This window comes from Bombus huntii, chromosome 5, assembly GCF_024542735.1.
Source record: "Bombus huntii isolate Logan2020A chromosome 5, iyBomHunt1.1, whole genome shotgun sequence".
Taxonomy (NCBI): Eukaryota; Metazoa; Arthropoda; class Insecta; order Hymenoptera; family Apidae; genus Bombus; species Bombus huntii.
The window spans coordinates 7,224,322-7,241,487 of NC_066242.1; the positions used below are offsets into that span (position 1 = coordinate 7,224,322).

Below are 17,166 nucleotides of genomic sequence, written 5' to 3' on the forward strand. Positions count from 1 at the left end.
GAGTCAAACCTCGGCGACAGGGTGGGAAAAGTGGTGCAGGAGCATGCGCCGGGAAAGGGTAAACTTAGGCGCAGGTTCTAACCCCTCGTGATCCCCCACTACCCGGCCGCTTTCACGACGATCACACGACCCGACGTTTTTCCACCCTTATCTTCGCTCGCTTCACCGTCTCAAAAACCTGTATAGGCACTTTCATAGCTTGCGCCGCGAAGATGTCAACGGGGATGTCGCTTTTTTCTCTCTCCCCCTCCACTCTCTCTCTCTCTCTCTCTTACTCACTCTCTTTCTCTCTCTCCATCTCTTTGTCAAGAGTGGGGGACGACGCTCGCGATCGTCGATACGGGCCTGTGTTTCGACCACGGGAACGGAAACTTTTGCATCCTGCTCTTTTACTGGTAAGCCACTCTTTTTCCTTTTTTTCCGTATTTTGTCATGGGTGTTTGGAATTTGAGACATTTAAGCAGATCGTTGGCGTTGCTTTTTGAGTTACTTTCTTTGGTCTTTGGCTGTTGGTCAAGGAAGATTCGTAGTTCTTATTAGTTGAAATAATTTTCGTTTTGGTGTTCTTTGTATTTAATGTTCGTTTGTTTTATTGGAAATTATTCGTGCGGTGAATAACGGTACGTTAGTCGGACATGAGTCTGAATGTGTGTTTATATTGTAACTTGTCGCGAGTTTTCAAAACAAGAAGAAATGCAATCAAGGTAGAAACAATAATTAAACGACGTATAATACCTCGATTTAGCCCTAAATCGTTTCGTAACTCGTTCTCTCAGAATTGTGGTTGCACTGTATTTGTAATAAGTAACTGCCTGTTAGCGATATCAGTTCAATACACGTACACGGTGATACAACGATGTCGCAACTTGAATGCTTTTTATTACTTAATATACGTATATTGATAATTACATATTTCTTTTCTTCTTAATCACTGAACATTCAAGTGTAACCAATTTTACTAATCCAATTATGTATACGAAAACAAGGTAAAAGAGCGCATGTATTCGATATGATGTTTCTTTGATTGCACATTTATGTACATTGCATTGCTGTACACTCTGGCTTTATCGTTATTACCACATATTTACGATGGTACACTTAAGGTAAGCGTCAGAAGCAAGGTGGAAAGGGATTAAAACGAAGTTTTAAGTTATGTTTGCCACTTGATGCCATTCGAATGCAATTCTTAGGATCTCACGAAATAAGATCCAAGTTCTTTGCGTTGGGCATGGCCATCTGCTGTGCATTACTTTCCTCTGAAAGTACACAAAGAAACTCTTCCTTGGGTAATGCAAAGCCTTAAATGTCTGTAACGGCATACTTTTCATGAAGCATTTACACTTGTCTTCTTATTAAAAAGAAAAAGAAACTTGAACAACGATATTTCGCGAAACCGGGAAATTGGCGTACACTTTGAAAATACGAGTCTACGTACTTTAACACATGTTCAGGCTTACTATAATTTTAGCATTACGCTTACCAACCTTGAATGTGCATCTCGATATGTTATATACATAAAAAATAAATACGTGTTACATATATAATCTGTGTGAACAAATGTATTAATTTACACGATATTACATCACGTACAACATTTTTTAAACATTCGTGAACGCTACCATAAACGCGTCAAGCTACAATCTCAAATAGAGTTTTACGCGTGAGCCTCTCGGAGGCCAAAGTGACCAAGTTTTAATTAGTTTCTTAATTTTATTGTATAAATACATTGATCGTCAATTCTGAAGGAACAAATGACTTACTTTTATAAATTCATTCATTGCAAGATAATGAAATAAATAACGAGAAATTCCAAGACAGTTACAATTTAACAGACAATTTTCGTGACATCTTCATATTTTTGTACTTTCTAATACATGGAATTGATCAATATGGTTTCGCAACGATTCATACGATCTTTCAATAATGTCGAAGCAAACCTTGTAGTTATTAATTTTTATAAATATCTGGATACATTTAAATACGGACACATACTTCAAATGGAAATAGTAAAATCGGATGAGAAATTGATATGGTAAATTGTGTACCTAAATAGCGAGATCGATAGATGCGTGTCGTAATTTTTCATTTCAGTCACTTACATGCGTACGTGCCATTTGCGATTTTAACTGCAAAATTCCGATTTTAACGATCCTGTAATAATTAATTCCAAGACGATCAACAATTTTCACGGTCGGTCGCATTGACATCTAAGCGCAGCAAACGTAGTAAAGACGGGAAGCCGTGCATTACAACCTCACACAGGGCAACAAAGTCTCGGATCCACGTTCCGTCTTTCCTCCCACTTGAAATCCAAAATGACCCTGAATGATCCCGTCTTGTCGTCTCGAGCCACTCCCCGAACCCTCGGAAACATCAGGCCGACAAAGAGGAGAGCAGGGAAGGATGCACGATACACCTGATGAAACGGTGGTCTCTGTGACTGCGTCCCGCAGCGTGACCCATTGTTTCCTGTCGTTCTGTCGAGAGCCAGGGCCCGTGGTGCGTTTACTTTCGATCATATAATGAGTGGCAATGTAGGCCAGGAACGTCTACGGAATCATATTTCGCCGTACGAGGCGACACTCAATACCCGGCCCGGAGTCATACAGAGAACAGACGATTAACGCGATAGCGTTCCGCGTTTCGCGGAATCCAAGGTAATCGTCGCGTAATAAAGAAACTGAAACAGCCGTGTCGAACTTGCGCCGCATCGAGGACATGCGCAAGAATACCGGAAAATCACAGTAATTTTCGTTCAGACCAATCAAATTTTCTGCAATTCGTCGATTTCTCTAGATTTGTTATTCGCTAAAATTGATTCCTTCGAGTTCTTTCGGTGTTCTTGTCCTTTATTTTTTTTTGTTTCTTTTTATATATATGTGATGGATGGCTTTTGAGGCTGTTCGAGTACAATTGCTTCGGTGTGTCTTTTGATAGTTTTGTTTGTTCGTAGTATACCACATCCAGACAAGCTTTTATTTTTAATACGATATACTTAGGTTAATTGTAGAGTTATGGATGGGATGATTTGTAATGATTTTGTTCTTTATGGTTGCTACATTTTTTTTTCTGTACTGATCACTTGTTAATTTTATGCTTGGATTTATAGTAAAATATAGGGAACGAAACAAAGCATAGCTTTAGTATAGTAACGTGAAAAGTGTGAAGATATTAGATTTGGATGTAATTTGAATCAATAAAATTCTGTTCTTAATATTACGAGGTGAGCGAAGCAGACTTGAAATAAAATAGCTTTGTTTGACGATGGTTGGCTAAAATTTGCTTCGGCTAGTAGTGTAATAAATGTCTTTGAAAAATATGCAAATATAATGTTCAAGCGTTGATTGTTTTAGTTTCGAAGCTTGTTTGCCAGCTTGTTCGATGAAGCTCGCAGTTGATTCATCAGACTGAGAAATTTATCAATTTCAAAGCGTCTCGCGATACTCGATACGTGTAAGGTTCTAGAAGACGAGAATCTTTCTGCGCATAAGGTTCTACGATACGAGAAGAGTCTTCCTGCGTGCAATGTTTTCAAGCTCGGACTAATATCTAGGCTTCTTGAATTTCTGAAACTTAGAGCTTATTTTATTTAGCATTCTTTTCCCATCGTATTTTGCGATTATACGATTTTATGCACCAGTCGTGTTTCATGATACAGACCTTAAACCAAATGATACACAATATTACCATCGACTTCCTGATAGAAACGTTCGATTCGCGATTGCCGCTACAGCAATACACGAATCATCGTGTCGAGAAATAAGTGCGTGTACGTACAAAGTAAACATATGCGCAATTTCGACACGCATCATGCAATATAATTCCTTCCTGAAACAAATGCATGAAAATATTTTCGGCTTACGCAAGTTGAACAATTTTTCAAAATCGAAATAATCTTACGACATATAGCGCTTCATAGGAGTGCACGAGGATACGGAATATTAATTTTAGAATAATAATTTTACATAAAAATCACCACCTCTCATAAAATAATGTCACTTTATATCAAAATCCGTATACTTACAAAACTTGAATAATCTCATCTATTGGATTCCAAACGTTAAAACACACTTCTGAAACTGACTTCTTCTAATTCCATTAACCAACATTTCGTTCCTCACAAAAATAAGAAAAATTCTATCGCTTCGTAACTTCGTATTGAAACTGTTCTTTGATCGAGCGTCTGAATTCCCTGAAGAACGTCAATAAACTTCGGAAGAAGACAATTCGCTAGGGAGGTATCGGTAGGCACATCGTTTCGAAGCGTCCGTTGTCGCGCGATAAGCAAAATTCAAGCTCGGCCGTTGCCGCGACGCCGTTCTCAGGCCTGTTGTGCAACGTCGTAATCTCGCCTAATTGCCGCTGCAAGAAGCAATTCGCGATAGACGTTTCAGAGGATTAATTAAGACGTTTCCTAAGACGCCGCTTAATTTCCGCGCTTGTATATACGTGTGCGTGTTTCTATATGTATACGTACAGGTGTGTACACACTACTGTTTCAAAGTATTCGGACATTTGCTTACCTTTGACATGATGTAATTCAATCGCAAAATTAGGGATAAAGGAATGCACGATGATTTTATTCTTCGTGATTATTATGCTTGTGCACGCGAGTGTTTCGTGTTATACGCAGAGAAGATATTATAGGACGTAATTGACTGGGTATTTTAATTTTATGCGTTTCTGCGCATCGATATATTTCAGACGTACGATTGCATCTTATGATTAACACTAGAACTACCGATAGTTAACACGAAGCTATTTCTATCAAAACGAGTGAAAATGACTGGTCTTTAAAAAATACGTAATAATATTTTATATTTATTGATTTATTACTTTCTTACAGAAGGAATCCTATGCTATGAAGTACATTTTTGGTATTATTAATCCATCTGGGACCATGATCCCTAAACGAGGGTTGGCACATTTATAAAATTGTAGAACCAGTCACTTTGACTGGTGTGATATTTCTAGTGTTAACATCTAGCGATCGATCCGGAATTTTCCTGATAACTGATATCATCATATTGGATGATAGGCAGTAAAAATTTAAAAAACGTGTGGGAAGTTGTACAAAACGAGGAAACTGGTTAATTGGGGTTCGGTAAACAGATTACAGTACCCTTTTACACTTTGACAAGTACCAGCCATTTTGACTGGTGTTGGTATAAGTAGCCTTCATACAAAATTATTTTGAGTTTGAAGCATAAAAAGCAAAATAAAATTCGTTATATTATTCTTTCAGTTATTACATAAAGTAGGAATTTTAAAATAAAATTGTAAAACCAGACAATTTGACTAATGTGATAGTTCTAGTGCTAAGCTACTTATGTGTCGAAATGATTAATTTGAAAATTACTACAATGTGTAACCTGTGAAGTTATTTTGCAGTATCAGCGTACGTTATGATACATCGAATGATACTTCGTTATAATCTAAACATTCCAAATTCATATTGAAGCGTACCTATTTCAATCTATATCACCCGAAAATTTTTATTCAACCGAATTTTCCACCTTCTCTTAAAAAAAATTCTAGGTATCTCTATTCTAGATAACCATCGCTTCCATTCATTGGTTCTTCGTTAATTTGTTAATCTTTAACAGAACTGTATTGTTGCTACAGATCCACTGAAGTATCGAGATATTAACGGTAGCGTATGAGCAAAAGCATTGCGTGCATCGGCTACTGTTTTGAAAAAAAAGGGGAATACAGATCGATCAGGAAGCCGGTCGAAACGATACCGAAAGGGGTTGCGAACTAGTCCGGCCGGTTTGCCGATGGGAAACGGACCCGGTGATTAATAAACATACGGGCAGAGTGTCACTCGACGCTGCTCATTAGCATCGAGCATCGATCACAGAGCCACGAATCGTGAAAAAAACGTTGCTACAGCTTGAATTATCGATCCTCCTCGTTTTATATCGCCACTCATGCGATTCCAAGAGGGTGCTACTGCTCGATTCTGGGTCTCGTTTTTGCGCACTTAAAGGGTGAACCTACTGGGAACACCGATAATACGACTCGTTTCGATGCCAGGCTGTTTTTGTTTATTGATTAATTTCGGGTTTCGCCGGGCTACGAGGAAACAAAGGTTACGTATGTTACGGTGTGGAACAGTGCGGACGTTTTGTCCGACGATAAAAGGTAACTCGATGGAAGTATTTAAAAAGTAGACTTGTAGTTAAATTGTTTGAAACATTTTGTTTTCAATAAGAATGAATGGGATATGCAAGGAAATGTAAAATATTTTTCGCTTAATAATCTGTTAGGGATAAAACTAATGTTGATATACATATTATATGTTGGCAATACGAATGTTTTAACAATAACAACGTAGTGAAGTAACATAGCGTCACAGATAGTAAAAATGTATAAATGAACTTGGAAGTGAAAAGTAATTTAAAACGGAAGGTAGAAAATTCAAGTTAAATTTCCCTATTAGTAAGCTATATTATACTATAAGTAGCTGTACTAAAAATTAAAATGCATTCGTTATTGCCATCCTCATATAATATAGCATTCTAACTATCAGTCATTTATTTGTATGAAATATCAAGTAAGTTACGTCAATTTTAATTTAACGTTATAAACTGTTGTAATTACCGATACAAATATTATCTGCCAAATTAGTAACGATTGCTCTGAATTTCTCACAGTCTCGTGTCGAGATCGATCCTTCTATTAATTGTATTTATACGAATAACAAATATTATCTATGATGTTAATTTATGTAGCTTATTAAAAGAAAAAAATAATCTCCACGACGATCATAAAACGCCAGTCTCAATCGAGGTGATTACACGCGTCCAATGGAAATACGCAATGATCGTATCCGATCATCTATTTGTTTTCTCAGCGAAATATTGTATAATAATCGAATATCATACATCGATCGTATAACGTGTTGTTTGCACAGTAATTGCGTGCGCTTGCACAACGCACCGCCTCGCCATTGCAATTCATCGCTTGGAAAACACTGCGTGAAACGCAAACATCGATCCGTTCCAACTTGATAACACTCGTCGAAGATCGTGATATTTCCAAATTGATTCGTGTCTTTTTTTACTGACAAGCAATAACGTCTCTGTCTTGTATACGTGTTCTACGGAATCGACAGTTGTAACGTTCATCCCCACACGTGTTAACGGCAACGAAAGCAGGTGTAAAACCTATAGTAACATACTTTATTGAAATAACAACGTCGATGCAAAATTTCGGCGTCGATCTTTCTCGAATTTCGGCGATATTTTCGTGCGTTTCGAAATTCAGTGTCGACCTTGTATCGTTTCACATTCATACAGATTCTTAATATCGTCAGAGATTTCAAGAATTATGTGAAATGTTTTAAGTTACCATTAAGAAAAACAAATATTCACCTTAACTCAACGCAAATATAATATTTCTATAATAAGTACTTCATTTCTATAACGAATACTTGCAACAAAATTTAACCATTAACAACTAACAATATCTTACGCCAATTAATAAATTATCCAACACTCAAACAATATTCTAGCAAAACTCTACGAAAGATACAAACATTTGATAAAAAAAAAAAAAAACATGAAACACCGAAGGAACGTCTAATTAATGAAATTTCAGGAAGTGGAAAGAAGGGGGCAATGTGCTCGAGAAACTCATAAACGCATCCTTCGGGCACGCAAGTCGCGAAGAATGGGCGCAATATCGACCGGAAGTCGCGGAAATTTTTCCACGAACACGAGCCGCACGCCGGAAAGCGCATCGACTCGGCAATGCGGACAATTGCATCCCCCCTAAAAGCCATTCGTGATGAAAGTCCAGCGTCCATGGGGGCAATGGGGTAGCCGGGTGTGGGGGTCGCATTCCGGCCGAGATTAATTCAGAGCGAAGAGGAATTCAGCGTCTATCTCGCCGTTTGCGGAACCGTTTTCGAGCAATTATTTCAGCAACATTGCAAAACGATCACGCCCCGCCTCCCTCTTACTCCCCCCTTCTCACAGAACACCACGTGTTTCGATTAAGTTGCACTACGTTTCTTCGCGATTACCAGCCTTTCTTGTCCGTCTTCGGTTCAGTTTCAACTTTCACCTTTTTTCGGAATGCGTACTTACTACGAAAGTTCTCCACGCGAGTTTCTTAATTGTCAGTTGCATCGGAGATATTCTTTCCAACTTTTGTATATCTTTTTCGGTGGTATTTGAAATTTGCCACGTTTAATAAGCAAATAGGTAATATGACGTCTATGCGAACGAAAGGAATTTTAATTTTTCCATTACATCGCGACCTCAAGATACCCACAGTCAAAGAAGAAATATCCAAATTCAGTAATAGATATAACATAAGAGTTAACAACCACCAAAACCCACTAGTTACTACCCGTAGTTGTAGGTTAAGGGGTTAAGCGCTAGATTCAACTAGAATCAAACACACGATAAACATTTATTAAACACGACATAGTACCATGCCAAAAAAATTTACTTATAATTCTCAATGAGAATTTTTTTTTATTATTTATTAATATTTACAATCAATTCTCGCATTGAGAATTTTCAGTAATTTTTTCTGGCGTGGCGCAGTGACATGGCTAATTATTCATAATAAGTTAATACTTATTATAGATAAGTATAATTTATAAGTAAGTGTTATAGATAAGTAAATATTACTTAATATAAATATCTAATTAAATCTAGTGTTTAAGTCTAACGGGTAGAGTGTCTTCAGCCTGCGGATCTGGTCCGACGTATCAAGTAATCCAGTAATTAGGGGGTTTCGATGTTTGGTGACTCTTTTGCTATATCTGTCGCTATATTTTGCCATTTCCTCTTTGACTGTGGGTCAATGAGAATTGAATGTAAAATTCATCCAAACAAAAAAAATTCTTCCATTGGAATTTTCTATGTCTCATTTAAATACAATTTTTGATATATAGGTAATATAATTTGAACATTTTCGTCGAACGTTATTTTGTAAAATTGACTTTGGTATATTACATATCGCGCATTTTATATTACATAGTAAAATTAGAAATTAAAAAGCACTTGTTTTTTGCTATTTCTTAATTTAATTTTAAAAGACGTTTAAATTTAAAAGACAACCTTCTTGCAATATCTAGTTACGGTAAAAAGAAAATTATTTTAAAATGACGAAATACTTTGACTATTCGCGTATCTTGTACCTACTCTTGTACCTCCTGTATCGTGTACCTCGCAGATATAAACGCAACAAAAGAATCAACTAACGATACAACCAACTAAAAACACTTACACACACACATAGACGCGTGTACATACACACAGAAATACTTTCCCCCTTCTTTTAGCATAAAAAGATTCATCCGGTCGCTCGTCAGTTTTGCTTTTCATTAATTCCATGCTCGTACGATTTTCAATTCAGATTACTCGCACCGATCAGACTGCAACGATCATTTCCTTTTTCTTCGTACCGCTTGCGTTCAGACGGAAGATCAAGGCCGGAGTGACACTATAATAAGCTGTTTAATAATCAATGCGCATGGACCAATAATTACGATTCGACGGAGGAGTGGGTATGCAAAGAAGCACTAGCGCGAACTGGTTTCAGACAATGACGACTCGGGTACGATCGCGTTCGAAGAATAATGCGATCCTTCCTCTTCCTCTTTTCTTTACGTACTTTCTCTTTCTTTCGTTCTCTCTGGGCCTCGTTTCGATACGCTTTCGATTGTCCCGTAATTTTGATATGCCAGACGAACCGGGAAGGACTGCGCCCCTTTTTTTCTCACGTTCGCTGTTTCTTCCTTTTATCTGATCTACGTCGCTGTTAAATAAGCAGCTGCTTACTCGAAGGTGTAACGTATCGAATAGCTAACGATGATTCTTCTTGTCAATGGCAATTACACATTTTTTAATATCATCGTTCGCTCGATTTTACAAAATCTTCTTCCATTCGCTTTTAGATATACAAACATTTCCTGCCGGACAAATATGTCTTTTTATTATCTATTTTCAAGTTGTGTTTGAAATTCTTAGTTTTTCTGCTACTATTCAAGATTATTATTTAGTCTTCGATAGATGGAAATTTCACGAAGATTGATACAGCAGCGCTATCAGGCACCTGTTTCATAATTTCGTAAGAAATACAAAATAAAAGTAACGACTGAAAATATCGATTCAATTCATCCGCAGGCTCTAGATTCAAAGATACGTCAAAGGCACTTCTGGATGTTCCTTCAAAGTATTTACGAAAAATTATCGAACAAAATCCGTCTAAATCACGAAGACCTTATTTAAGAAGGGACAGAAGCACCAATTTCTATGTATAGAAAGCGGTGATAGAAATCAAACATCGAACACATTATATCTTCCTACAATTTCATATTGAATTTTTGAGAAAGCCTGATAGAAGAAACGTGCAACAGGACGCCCACGAGTCTTTGCCACGTCCATATTCACCTTTCATTCTTTCCATTCCCCTCTTCAACCCCATCGCATCGATGATTCGAGTCTACGTTTGATCGAGTCCCGTGCAGCATCCGGCATCGAAGAAACCGGAAGACGATGTTCTCTGCCGGCAGATTCTCCTGGGAACACTCGAGGCTATCTGTCAATCGTGGCAGCAGTTCGATTCAAAGCGATATTCGGATTAATGGTTCGGATAGACGGGACGATCGCGGTACAATGGCCCCGATACAATGAGAGGAAATATCCAAGATATGCAAATACCGATGATCTTCGGCCGGAAAAAGGGTCCGGGAAGACGGAACGGGGCACACATGTTCGGCCATATTTGCATACCGGCTGATTTGCATGCGGAAATTTGCATCGCACCGAAGACGATCTCGATCGGAAAGGGAATTCTTCTGTTTGCCTATTGGCGTGAAAGGGGTGCGTCGTAGAGAGGAAGGGACGAAGAAGGTGCTTGCATGTAAGGGGCGAGAAGGAGAGATAAACGGAATAATATATTAAGGGCGCAAAACACTGTTAATGCCTTTGTGTCGCTCGGCTAGGAATAATGCCACTTTTTCCCTTTGTGGAAATCCTAAATGTATTTTGATTCCCGACGCTCAGCCCGTTCTCACCGGGCTGATTTGAATTCTCGAGTGGTGGTTTTCGCTCGTCTATTACTATCAATCGGGGCACACACGGATTCTCCGACCTTTCGACACCGGCTGTCACATTTCGACTGGGATTTCTCGATTGCGGTTTGCGAATCGTAAGTACTTATATCAGGATTCTTCCTACTGTTGCTCTCAGTCGATTAAGTGTTTATTCGTGTTGGTGAATATTAAAGTAGATATGTAAGAGAAAATTTTAGTTCGTAATTTTTAGCAAGACAAATTAACTACGTTTAACTATACTTCAATTTCCTGAGTTACTGCAACTTGGTGCAATTCGTTCGCGGATAGCGTTAAAAAAGAGCAAACACGAAAATTGTATATATTTTTATGTTTTTAGTAGTATAATTATAGTTATATTATTATACATTTAGCAATATAGTAATAGCGTAAACTATTTACAGTCGATATAACTACTTCACTTTTTATACAGAAAGATGTTACCTGTCAATGTTCCTTCCTTCCCAATTCAATTTTAGTCAGTCAAGTATTTTGAATTTTTAAATTAATATCCAGCAAAGTTTCAAAGGTACAATCTCGTGCTATTATTTTCATAATAGCTTTATTAAACAATTAATGGTTGCAAAGCATAAGCCTTTATTCTGAACAAACAATCTTTTTAGCCCTTTAAACTTCGATCTACTGCAACAAACTCTAGAACGAATCAATCTGATCTACTCAAAAAAAAAAAAAAAAAAAAAAAAAAGAAAAAGAAAGAAGAAAAGAACGTACTCCATGAATCAGACGAAAGCTCAGTGAATGGTATGTGATATAAAACACGTCCTCAAAGAAAGGATTGGTCTTTCTATTAACATCCGATTGATCTCTATGGAAAGGAAAAAAGTCCTCTCGACCCAGATACGTTCGTAGACGTATCAGAGTCATTTCGAGAGCCTTCGTTGGTGAAAAGGATGGTGGTACGAGTCGTTTGACACTGTTACGAGCCCCTGATCAATGTTAGAAATCGAGTCCGAGAAAAGTCGTTGCAGGTAGCTCGGACGACGTCCATTGTGCTCGACGAAGAAGAAGCTGCGTGTGCCAGCCACGGAAAGTGATATCTATTCAAGCTGTTCTTCTTCATCCACGGGGCGTCCTGGAACTGGAAACGTGAGACGTCGCTGGCTGTAACAAAGGCGACAGGTAGAAACACTTTCGTCGAGGGAAAAAGATGCGCTCCTTTGGGAAATCGAACAATCGGGTTGCCTGTTTTTCGAAAATCGGAATGTTTGCCTTCTCGCGTCCAACTAAACTGGGTTTGTACTCTTCGACTTTTGACAGGATATGATGTTATCGGTGTGTGACGTATCGCACATGTGTATCAATTTCGAGGATTTTTAAGAATTTACGACTATTCAAAGGATTTAGAATTATTGGAAGATTAGTCGATCGTGAGTTTATTTAACAGCTGAATACCGTTGCTTGAACTATAATAATAAAATAGTTTGGCTTTCGAAAGGTTGTTTGTGTTAGATCAATTAATTGTGATAAATTAGATAGGCAACTTTTCTTTCGTTTCCAAAAATATTTTTCGTGTTTCCTTAATATCATTCAAGAATCAATCGTTCTAGTAATAATCATTCAATAAATTATCTTTTTATATTGAATGTAAGCATGGAAATTATCATGGAATGGCAAGTATTGCTGCAGTAGATCGTAAAGTAAAGTAACTCAGTAAATAAAAAGTTTCACTGAAAAACGTATAGAAATGTCTTGACTCTATCTTCAGCGCACATTCTTCTCATCAGTCATCGACATTTTCTGTTACGATACCGTCGTACATCCGCTCTCTGCACGTATCTAACTACATCGACGAGATAGAAACATATTGTAAATTGCTCGTTTTCCAACACGACTATAGTTCAATATCTTTCAATAGCCGAAAAATTCCCTATCAATAGTAATTCCAAAAAAGTATTAGTTTCAATCAAAACAAAAAGTACTGCGATTCTATCCAACTAGAAAAAAACCACAAAACCCCATATGTATTAATACAGAGCACGAACAATCACGAATTGACAATTTCAAACAAATCGCTTTTGCTTCAAAACTTTTTGCTTTTCCCTCCGTTCAACCCAATTCATTCGCATCGAACACCCAGAGTAACGCAATTTTCCCTTAATATTCCACCTGTTCCTCTTGAAAAACTTCAAATTTCCAAATCCCCTACGGATACGTTACTATACACGACCGTAACCATTTTCAACTATCGCGTTCGGTTCCCGTCGAAGTAACAACGTTACCGGCCAGTTTTTCATGGAAAAAATCCCGCCTTTTCTACGCGGTGATCACGGGCATTGGAAAAACACGTAAGATGGTGCAATGCTAATCCGTGATCATCGATCCGCAACCCCTCGCAACGATCGAGAAGACGCAAAGGAACGGGGTCCGACCTTGGCCGGGCCCCTTCACCTGGCCCGATAAAGGAGAGGTAACCGTGCGTGCGGGAACACACGCGTGGCCTTCTGGGCTCTCCTCGTACGTGTCATACGATCCACGTTTGCACACACCACGTATGCGTTTATATACGGCAGTTTTATCGGCCGTCGGCCTCCCCCTGTTCGTATCTACCGAGGGCTAGCGCTAGCCTATGGAATCCGCATACGATCGCGCATATGCGCTTTCTTTTTGCCCCGTCTGCACCGTTTGATATTTTTCCTTACAACCTACTCGATCGTCTTTCGTTTCATTTTCTTCTTATTGCGTCTCTATATATTTATACGAGTCTATATGTGTTTAGGTTATTCTTGGTAATCTCGGCTGATGTGTCATTTTCGCATTGGTATCTTCGAACTTGATTAGAATCTCGGAATATTCGATGTTGGAATCTTTGATTCAGGAATTGTCAAGGATCTCTTTGGTATTAATATTTAATGCTCCAAGTGTGCCTCTCAAGCACCATCGATGTACGGCGTTATAAATATTGTAATCCATATTATATTAATTCTGAGATGAATAAGGATTGTTTTGAGTGACTTTAATATTATTATTTACATTGTAGCATGTAAAATCTGACACTTAAAAACTTGCGAGTCGAAGTATGATGAGAATAAGTTGGAGTTGCCGGTCGATATTCATAATTAAAAGTCGGAGTGTTAAGGGTTAATAAATTGACACGATGGCGGAGGTTTAGGTCATAGACTTCTACTTTACAATCCTGAGTCAACATAGACGGTCGACCGATATGTTTATAGTAAAATCTACTTACAAAACTTCATTTGACGATAAAGCAATATTTGATCTGCAAAGATTATTAGGACTTAGAGACTCGATGAAAATTCTTATTATTAACTGTTCACACCGTTGATTTCTTCACTCTTACCGTGTTTTCTTACTCATTACGTATTCCACATATTTGCAAGTCTTCTATAACGCAATAGACAAATCAACCTATAATACCAAGCAAGAACGTTGAACTGCTATTTCAATTCTTCTATTTCACTTTATTCCCTCTCACACCTAATCTTCACCAGCCTACTTCATTTTCAATTCCTATTTCCTGCAACTTTCTTCGAGTTGCCCTTCCTCTTTGAATTGCTCCTCCCTGAACCATGCAACTCCACCAAACGATTCTTCATTTTCTCGCTTTTCATTTCTCCGTTCTTCGTTCGCAATACACCTTCCTCGCCTTACCTTCTCCATGCACCCTTTCCTCCCCACTCTATTCATCCTTTCCCCTCTTCCTCTCTCTCTTTCTCTTTTCTTACAGACTTCTCGCTTCTTCCAGTGAACCGTGTTGGGCCGCGCGTACGCATATATACACGTGGATATGGTAATTCACCGGCATCGCCGGTGATATGTAAATAAGTTAGATTCGAGTTTTGTTGCGGAGCCACGGGCGGGGGGTGAGCGCGGCCCAGTCTCGATGGGAACCATGGTATAGGAAACGAAAGAACGAGCCATCCTGGGGGAGAGGAATGACGAAAAGAACGCGTAAGTGTAAGCGCCTTAGTAGCCGCACACACGATCCGGACGACCGGATCCAGATTTATTGGCCGTTCGGCGAACAGAGAGGAGAAAAGCTGGCCCGTTCGGTGTGAACGGAAGCCAGGGATTTTACGATCTTGATTCCGAATCAACTGGCGACTCCGTTTCGTCTTTCTGCTGCCTGATAATCTTCTCGGGGCTCGACGACGCGCGCGCGATCGAAACTGACGTCTCTCGATCGGAATTTTTGACTTGGTCTTTCGAGCTTTACTGTAAAAGGTTAACGCGTTAACAGCCACGCGAGATTTATGTATCTTGTCTATATAAGAAATACTTGAAATATAGATATATATTTATGATCTCGATCATTCTGTATATTATTTTTTATTTATATCACTTGACTCGGGTATAGCTTAGTCATGGTTTAGTGACTAAAGTCATATGCTATATTAATCAAGTAAAACGAAAATAACTAAAGATACCTAATAAAAAATAATAAATAATAAGTAATAAATACAAAATATTGTGCTACGATAACAGTTATTAATTGTAGAATGGCGCATTGTTTATTTTATATTTATAACGTTGTATAATTATTTACGTTGTTTAGAATTTTTCAGTCGATGGTATTCATCTTATTTGTGTCATTCGGAAATATTTAGAAATACCAGTACCACGACCATCCGTGTGTTAAATAAGAGAAATTTAACCATTGAAGAGCCCTACAAGCTTCTGAATGTTAGAGAAATGTTTCAAAATTAATTTATACGAAGCAATGCGCATCTCCGTTCAAGGGAGCGTTAAGATATCGTGGAGTCCTTTAGCAAAATTGAAATACGTTAGTTTACATAAGTTTTTAGAGTGTACATGTGCTAACTTTCCATTTAGTCATTAACGTTATCATATCATTTGTAATGTGGATTAATCTTATGTAATTGTATCATACGTATGTGTACGTGTTCTTGTATAATGTTTTCCGCTTTAAAAACTGTATTTTCGTTAACTGTACATATTTCCTAGATCTAGAAAACAGTCCTTTAGATAATACAACGCGAACACAATTATTTTTAAGATGCATTTTTACCGTAAAAAAGTTATATTTTTTTGGACGAAATTTTCATAATAAATTGTTTCTTCGTATCATGTTATATGATAGGTTGGATTTCTTGTCGAAAACTTAGGAAGTTTCCCAGAGTTTTCAAAATACGTGTCCCTCATTGGTCGTTATCTTTCACCGGTACACGAGTTTGACGTTCTACCACGACTTGATAGATCGTTTCTACTGTTTCACCTTCGACTATCGCCACCGGAACAATCGCAATAGGGGGTCTGTCCCCCTTGACGCCCGCGCTTATGTTAATTCGTAATTACGCACTGCTACTTAACGAACGTGACCTCGATTTCTGCTTAAAACCGGTTCAACGAAATAGCAAGTTCTAACCGTTTACGGAATAATCGACAGTTCTCTAAATTTCGCGCATTTCACCACTTCAAATCTATACAAAATTAAATATCAAATGGAAAAAGAAGTGAAAGATTAGACTCGTGTTATTCAAGATTACAATTAGAATATAAGATAAGAATTAAAGTATCTTATATTATGCATTCGATCACATGATATTCCTTATCACACGATAACTTCTATGTCACGTAAGCTTCTATTCAAAAACTCATTCTCTTATTCTCGTGATTCCAGAAACATTCAAGCAGATAATTCTTATCAATCTTCTGTATATAAAGTTGAATTTTCCAACATCACGATATAATATTCACGATTTAACTGGATTTTTAAATTCAATCCCATTCAACCCCAATCGTGTCTGGAAACACTGATGCAAAATCTCGATGAGAAGATCGTTTTAGGTGGGCGTGTAGTGGCACAGAATGTCGATTAAAATCTCGTATCCTCCACAAGTTTGGTTTCTGTGGGCCGGATGGTTGGATCGGATCGATCGATAGATCGTCGGGGCGATTACGCGCGGGTGCGAGGTGGCAGCACCTGTCCACATCGTGCTCCCTCGCGGGGCCCCGCGCGTAGAATTGGGCCACACTGCACGCACGCGCACGCGCGCGCGCCAACGCACACACGCACGCCGTCCGTCACGCGTCTCTGAACAATGGCATTAATAGGCTCCGGCGAGTTATTAATTGCCGGTACCAGCCGG

At 38.3% G+C, this 17,166-nt stretch overlaps 1 long non-coding RNA gene across 3 annotated transcripts; it reads left to right on the forward strand.

Moving 5' to 3' along the window:
* The first annotated feature begins 115 nt into the window (after nucleotides 1-115).
* LOC126865827 (uncharacterized) lies at nucleotides 116-16,136 on the forward strand. 3 transcript variants are annotated; one of them, XR_007689693.1, is made up of 6 exons: nucleotides 116-395; nucleotides 7,606-11,175; nucleotides 11,511-11,606; nucleotides 11,701-11,994; nucleotides 12,067-12,330; nucleotides 14,802-16,136. It is a non-coding gene; the product is annotated as an uncharacterized LOC126865827 (long non-coding RNA). The 3 variants fall into 3 exon arrangements; XR_007689692.1 differs by having other exon boundaries at nucleotides 11,511-11,994; XR_007689691.1 differs by having other exon boundaries at nucleotides 7,606-11,994.
* Nucleotides 16,137-17,166: the final 1,030 nt, after the last annotated feature.